General features: G+C 37.3%; 1 pseudogene; it reads left to right on the top strand.

Moving 5' to 3' along the window:
- LOC101576741 overlaps nucleotides 1-5,623 on the top strand; it is a 51,122-nt pseudogene extending 45,499 nt beyond the window's left edge.
- The last annotated feature ends 2,271 nt before the right edge of the window (nucleotides 5,624-7,894 follow it).

Below are 7,894 nucleotides of genomic sequence, written 5' to 3'. Positions count from 1 at the left end.
TATTTTCTTTGCAGAACCGGGGATTGAACTCAGGACCTTATGCTTGCCAGGCAAGGACTTATTCTACTGAGCTATCTCCCCGGCCCCCATGGAAGTTTATATTTTAGTATGTTTTATTTCATTTTCTTCCTTCTTTACTTGTTTGTTTGTTATCCCCCTCCTTTTTTATATCTTTTACCTATGATTTTATCCTATCTGTCTTCTCCCTTTCCTCCATTATTTCTCTTGATTTAATCATATTTTCATATGAGTGAATGATCTCTCTGATTTTTCTGGTTAATTGTCTTTCTCTGCTGCCTTCTTCTATAGTTTCCCAAAGGTTGTATGATGATTCTTTGTTTACCAGACTTGCTTCTACCATATTTTTCTTCATTTATTTCTGTTTTATCTACTATCCCTCTTAAATTTCCCTCCTACAGGGTTTAACTACACTATCAAGGGGTAACACTTTGCATACAAATTCCCAATTTATGATGTGTTCTACTATATAACTATAAACCTTGCTCTTATGGTTAAAGGTACCAAAATTATAGTCACCAAAGATTGCCAGTTTCTAAGCTGTGCTTGATGCTGTTGTTATTACTAACTGTACTTCTTTACCTTCACTGTCATATCTGTTATAATCAGTTGTTCTCCCTTCTATAATAATACTGGAGTATCTGGGGGTAATAACCTCACCAAAGCTCAGTACTAAAGGACTAGAGACTGACCCAAAGAGATAACAATATCTCACACTTAAAAAATTAGAAGATAAGAACTTGGAAAAGACAAAAATTAAGAATATCCTACATATAGATGTCCCTGGGCTGGGAAGATAGCTCAGTCGAATAAGTGCTTGGGTCCTGAGTTCAATCCCTGGTACTAGAAGAAGAAGAAGAGGAAGAAGAAGAAGAAGAAGAAGAAGAAGAAGAAGAAGAAGAAGAAGAAGAAGAAGAAGAAGAAGAAGAAGAAGAAGAAGACCCTGTAGAAAACAGACATTTCCTAGGGAGGCCTTAATACTAATGACAAAGCATCTACAACAAAAATTTATAAGAATCAGCACAGAAAACAAAAATTTTAAAAAATAGAAAATGACAGGACACTCAATAGAAATGCAAAGCCAGACCTCCAACCTACTCAGAATAGGTCCACAGACATTAAGATAAAAGAAAATGAAAGATGCACACCTGAAATTTCTAACATGATAGAAACTGAAGAAACAAATCCATTAGTCTATACAACAAACCAGATAAAAAAATATCTCAGACAAAAAAAGGAATGGTGACCATAATGCAGAACTTTCTCAGTATATCTAGAGTAGACATAGATTTAAAAAAAGAGAGGAGCATAGGAAAGTGATGGGAACAACGAATGTGAACATACAAAAGAAATGTAATACACGAAACAGATTCAAACAGACATCCAGGATATTAAAAGTTCCACTGAAAGTTTGCAAAACCACTTGAATTAAACTGAAAATAGAACTTGAAGACAGGATCAGGGGTAGTGATCATGAAAGGAAAGCATTCTTAAAAATAATATGGGATCAATAAAAATTCAACACCTTCAGATAATACAAAGAAGAACAATATAAAATTGGTATTAAAAAGCAGGAGTTAGTTGCATAGAAGGCCCACACCACCCCAGTGGGTCTACCAGGAAGGAGCGGAGGGACAGGCACCCAGTGGGGCCCAGCAGTTCACATGTACTGGGCTTAGCTGGAAGGAGCTGAATACAGCAGTCAGATGCAAGCCTTCCAGTCAAGCTCAAGTTCAGTAGATCTAGACCCAGTAACTTGAGGTGTACTGCTGGGGCAGGCAGAGCCCAGACCAAGACCCAGACCTACAAGAACATCCTCGTGGCACAGAGGTGGGAACAGGTAGCTGCAGTTAGCTAGTCTGATGGGGAGACTCCAAGTGCATAAAAGAGAGATGTTTAGAGAAAATCAGGGGAACTAATTTAAATACAAATTCTCAACTTAAGATCTGCTTTGTTATTCAATTATGTTTGCACCCATGGTTTAAAGTACAAACCCATTAGAAACAAAAATTTGTCAATTGCTAAATATCACTGGTTGTTATTAGCATTGCTAATTTACTACTGGAAATAGGAAACCATATCTGTCTTAATCACATGTTTTCCACTGGGTATTAATATTCAGAGGTACTTAAGTAATAACTTCAACAAAGCTCTACAATGAAATGTAGAGGACAACATAATCTCCTTGATCAGAAAATTTGGGACACAACAGAAGAAAGTGATTGATGATGTAGAGTATACCTAAGTAGAGTCACATGGAGAGAAAACATTCTCTCAGGCTTTCACAGAGAGCAAATTGGTCAAGCAATGGCCGTGTCTCATCCACAAGGATAATACTGACAAAGGATCTACACACTGCAGTACAAGGTTTCAGGGTAAATCCTGAGGGAATTTAACTAACCTTGTCAAATACAGAAGTTACATTTCTTGTTATATATGTCTTGTTTTATCTTGATCTTAACCATCCAGCAGATAAGTATAAAAACAAGGTATAAAAAGTAAAGCCATATTAATAAGCTGTGTTGTAAAAGGCTCAAGTCAACAACTTCTGACATTGTCAGTCCCACAGATAACCCACTACTGTTATGAACTACTGGACTATATTGGAATATTTTTCTGAATTCACGGACCTACAATATTTAAATGCTGATGGAATACTCATCTCTGACAAAGCTAAACAAAAGGGGATACAAATGAAGCACCATTTTGTATTTGTATATACAAAATAGTTAGGATATATATACAGCTACTTTCTCTTAATTCAATGAGAAGAAAGATTTGTACTAATAATATTTGGACAGGATATCATGTCTGTGTCTTGTACTATGAATAACCACTAAGAAGCCAACAATATGCAATGTATTAATTATTGAAATTGTCCTACAAATTGGTTTTGAAACTGTCTCATTGCTATTTCTTTCTCAATAAAATTGATACAAAAGAAAATAAATAAATGTGGAGGGCAGTGTCAAGTGGAAACCAATATCTCACTCTCCATCCATAGAGAAGGTATTACATTAACACACACACAAAACAAGAATCTCTGACACCGGGGAGATACCTAAAAAACAGACTCTGTACAAACAGGCTTTCGCTGCACTGATACAGCTATCTACTGTCAAACTTTCACAGAAAGGTATCACAGAAATCAAAATAAAGAGTTCTCTCTGATATAGAAAATGACAGGAAGAAGCAGTAAAATTCATTCCTAGGCCCTGAGTCCACCCAGGAGACTTCAGCATAGAAGAAATTGGAAGTCACACACCTGAAATCTCTGAAATAATAGCAACTGAAATAAAGAAACAACTGCAGAAAAATGTAGAGGAAATCAGATCAGAAATAATCTCACAGGTAAAAAAGAAATGATAACTATAATGAAAGAATTACTAAGCATTTCTGAAGAAGACAATGATAAAAAAGAGAATAGAAAACTGATGCAAACTTTGAATGTGCAATATAAGAAGGAAATAGAATGCATGAAGCAGATTCAAAGAGATAGACAAGAGATTAAAAACTCCATTAAAAGTTGGCAAAATTGTTTGAATGGAAAATAGACTTTCAGTCCTTCAACACACTATTGCAGTTAGTGAAAAAGTAAGAAGAGATCACTTAAAAACAACTAGGATCCAGGATATAGCAGCTCAAGAGCTACAAGATGATGCAAAAATGAACAACATAAGACTAATAGAGATCAATGAGAAAGAAAAAGGCAACACAAACTACATAAAAAGAATGTGGGCAGAAGTAATAGCAGAACATTCCCAAATATGGGGAAATAATCTGACATTCAGGTAACCAAGGTGTATAGAACTTGAAATAATATCAACCCAGCTTTTCTCTGGATGGTGGAGCCTGGGTAGCATCATTGTTACTCTGTGGAGAGGACTGCTGGTATTGACAAAATCAAAGTTAGGACTGGAGGCACTTTGCTGTCTTCAATCAAGTTGAGAGTATAAAAATGCAGAGCAATAAGACTTTAACTTGGGGGGCTGGAGAGATGGCTCAGTGGTCTAAAGCACCTACTTAGAACAAGTTCAGCGAAGCACAGGGACCACGGTTCAATCCCCCAGCACCACATGCTAGCCAGCCCGCCCCCTGGTGGGCTGAGCTGGCCACACACACACACCTCTCTCTCTCTCTCTCTCTCTCTCTCTCTCTCTCTCTCTCTCTCATAAATAAAAAAATAAAAAAATAAATAAAAAAGACTTTAACTTGGAGAAGCAAAAACACACTCCAAGGAAGCATCATTAGCATCACCACTGGCATCATCATTATCAGAAACAGCAGCAGCAGCAGCAGCAGCCACCACAAGTACCTGCAAATGGGCAACAGGCCAGTAGCCAAAATGAAGGTTTGTCAATTGACCTGAAGAATATTAGGAAACCAGGAGAGAAGACATTTATCCAACATAACTGCCTCTTTGTGGGCAATCTTCACACTGACATCAATGAACAGGAAGTGAGGAAACTATTTGAGAAGTATGAGAAAGCAGGAGAAGTGTTCATTCATAAGGATAAATGCTTTGGTTTTATCTGGTTGGAAACATGAACCCTTGCATAGATTGCCAAAGTGGAGCTGGATGATATGCCTCTCCATGGAAAACAACTGTGTGTGTGCTTTGCCTGCCATAGTGCATCTCTTACAGTCTGAAACCTTCCTCAGTATGTGTCCAACGATCTACAGGAAGAAGCCTTTTCTGTGTTTGGCCAGGTGGAAAGGGCTGTAGTCATTGTGGATTATCGAGGAAGACCATTAGGAGAAGGCATTGTTGAGTTCCCAGGGAAGACAGCTTCACAGAAAGCTCTGGACAGATGCAGTGAAGGTCTTTCCTACTAACCACATTTCCTTGGCCTGTGGCTGTGGAGCCTATGGACCAGTTAGATGGTGAAGAAAGACTTTCAGAAAAGCTTGTTATAAAGGACCAGCAATTTCACAAGGAGCGAGAACAGCCAACTTGATTTGCACAGTCTGGCTCCTTTGAACATGAATATGCCATGTGCTGGAAGGTACTTACTGAATGGAAAAGCAGCAGCAGGATCAAGTGGACTGTAACATCAAGGAAGCCCGTGAGAAGCTGGAGATGGAGATGGAGGCTGCTAGCCATGAGCACCAAGTTATGCTGATGAGGCAGGATTTGATGAGATGCCAAGAAGAACTTCAAAGAATGGAAGCGCTGCATAACCAAGAAGTCCAAAAATGGAAGCAACTGGAGCTCATGCAGGAAGAGGAGCATAGGTGCCATGAAGAAGAAATGCAGCGGAAAGAAGAAAGAAATGATGCAGCGACAGCAGAAAGGATTCAAGGGAATCTTGCCTGATGCATGAGAATAAGCGATACAGATGGGCCAGATGGCTATGAGAGGCGCTATGGGCATAAACAACAAAGGTGTTATGCCCCCTGCTCCAGTGTCAACTGGTACACCAGCTCCTCCAGGACCTACCACTATGATGCCCATGGAACCTTGGGATTAATGCCAGCAACAAGTGAATGCTTTGGTCAGGCTGCTATGCTAGAACGAATTGGGGCAATTGGTGGAACCCCTCCTGCTTTCAACCATGCAGCTCCTGGAGCTGAATTTGCTCCAAACAAATGTCACCTATACTAATAAAGTGAGTGTCTAGTTTCCTGAAACCCTTAAAAGAAGGAACCCTTTTGGACTAGGCAGAATTCTACCTTGAAAACGTCCTAGGGATTCCTCCCAATAGTTAGGTCTTCCCTGCCTGTAGTATTCTAAGGAAGTATGCTGGGGGCAGAGGGCAAGGGAAGGGAAATATTTATCAAATTCTATGCGGTTTGTTTAATCAATTCTGTCTGATGCATTCCTGAAGTTTCAAATATAATGAATTGTTGAAGGCAGAATGACAAAATACTTCCTTAGAGTCCTATTGATTTGAGCATTCTGGTTTATTTTTTTAGTTTGGTTTATTAATATACCTTAAAAGTTTTATAGTTTTTAGTATACAAGTTTTAGGTATTATTTATTTCATTTATTCTCAGCTCATTTATTCTTTGGAAGTGCTTTCAAATGGAATTGGTTTTCTAATTTCCAATTAGGTTGTGTACTCTTACTGTACAGAATAACAACTGAGCTCCACATATTGCTTGTGTACAGCATATGGGCTGAATTTGCAAAGTTTTCTGGCTAATATCAGACTCATTAATAAAAGACTGGAAGTTCTTCCTCTAGTATCAGATACAAGAAAAAGGTTCATGCATTTGCCACCTGTGTTCAATAACATGCTGGAAATCCTATACAAAATAATTGGGCAAGAAAGTAAAATAAGATTTACTGAAATTTGGAAGAAAAATTAAAACTATCTTTGTTAAGAGAAGACAATTTTATACAGGGAAAACTTTCACTATTCCACAAAACCCTATAAATCTAGGCATCCCATTTTTTTTTCCATTGTGTTTATTTGCTTTTTACACCCCTCATGCCCAGAGAAACTGCCAAATACACCACTGAAACCAAACATCTCCCAGTGACCATAGCTCCATTGCTCCATTTGCTCCCAGGTGAGAATTCAGGCAAATGTCCACAGAAGCCACAGACAGAATATGTATGATTCTGTTATGTCTCATATATTATACTTTCATGTACTAAAGACATTTTTTCTTAGAGGTTTTCATTTTAGTGTATCTTTTAAAAAATCTGTTAACTTGCCCTCATCCTTTCTTTGCATAAGGACATCCCAGAAATGACATGTTTGTGTTTATGATATTGCTTTTGACAGCTTTCCTTGATGGGCCTAATACACTCTTAGGAATAGGGTTGCTGCATGCTGAAGGCCTGCCAGTAGCTCTTAGTCCTGTATATCTTAGGTAGTTACACTGTGCCTTTTCTATTGATGTACCATGTTTATTTTTTTCTGATACCTTAAATTTTGATTTTTTTCTGAGAAATGGAGCAGCAATACAGCATCAACTTATTAAAGTACATTTTAAAGCCATTTTAAAAAAACTCAACAATTTAAAACTACATCTAGATATATAATAATCAAGATTCAAGATTTTCAGCACAAGAAGAACATAATAAAAGCTGCTAGAGAAAAGAAACATCACATTTAAAAGAAAAACCAACAAAATAAAAGAAGATTTCTTTTCACAAATCATCAAGTCAAGAACATGAAGCAAAGTATTCAAAGTCATACAAGAAAACAAATTCCAACCCAGACTGATATGTATTGAAAAAATGATTTTTCAAGTTTAATGTACAAGTGAAATACTTCCATGACAAAGAACAAGTAAAGAAATTCATGATGACCAAACCAACCCAACATAGAATAGGAAAACATATTCTAGAAAGGGATAAAAATGCCAGCAATTCCAAGAACAACAACAGATAGAACCCAACAAACAGGAAAAAAACTATTAAGCATACAATACATGGAGGGAACCAACAATAGGAAAATAACATGACAAACCCAGGTCAATACATATCAAGAGAAACCACCAATTTAAATTGACTCAATTCACCAATTAAAAGAAATAGACTGGCACAGTGGATTAGGAAACAAAATCCAACAGTATGTTGTGTACAAGAAACACACTTAACTCATCAAGAAATTCATAGGCTGAAAGTCAAAAGATAGAAAACAATACTACATGCCCCAGCACCGCAGAAAAAAGGAGGGGTAGCAATCCTGAACTCAGAAAGTCTCAACTTCAAACCAAAAATGATCAAAGGATATAAAGAAGACCACTATATTGGTTAGGGGAAAAATTCAAGAGGAAGAGGTAACACTCATAAATATATACGCACAAAACATGGGAACAAATAGCTAAATAAGACAAATCTTAATGGACATGAAAAATCTAATATCCAATACCACAATCTTAACAGGAGACCTTAAAACACCCTTATCCCAAAAAGATA

Source organism: Octodon degus, unplaced genomic scaffold (assembly GCF_000260255.1).
Source record: "Octodon degus isolate 3935 unplaced genomic scaffold, OctDeg1.0 scaffold00243, whole genome shotgun sequence".
NCBI classification, from domain to species: Eukaryota; Metazoa; Chordata; class Mammalia; order Rodentia; family Octodontidae; genus Octodon; species Octodon degus.
This window is presented reverse-complemented; position numbering and strand designations above follow the sequence as displayed.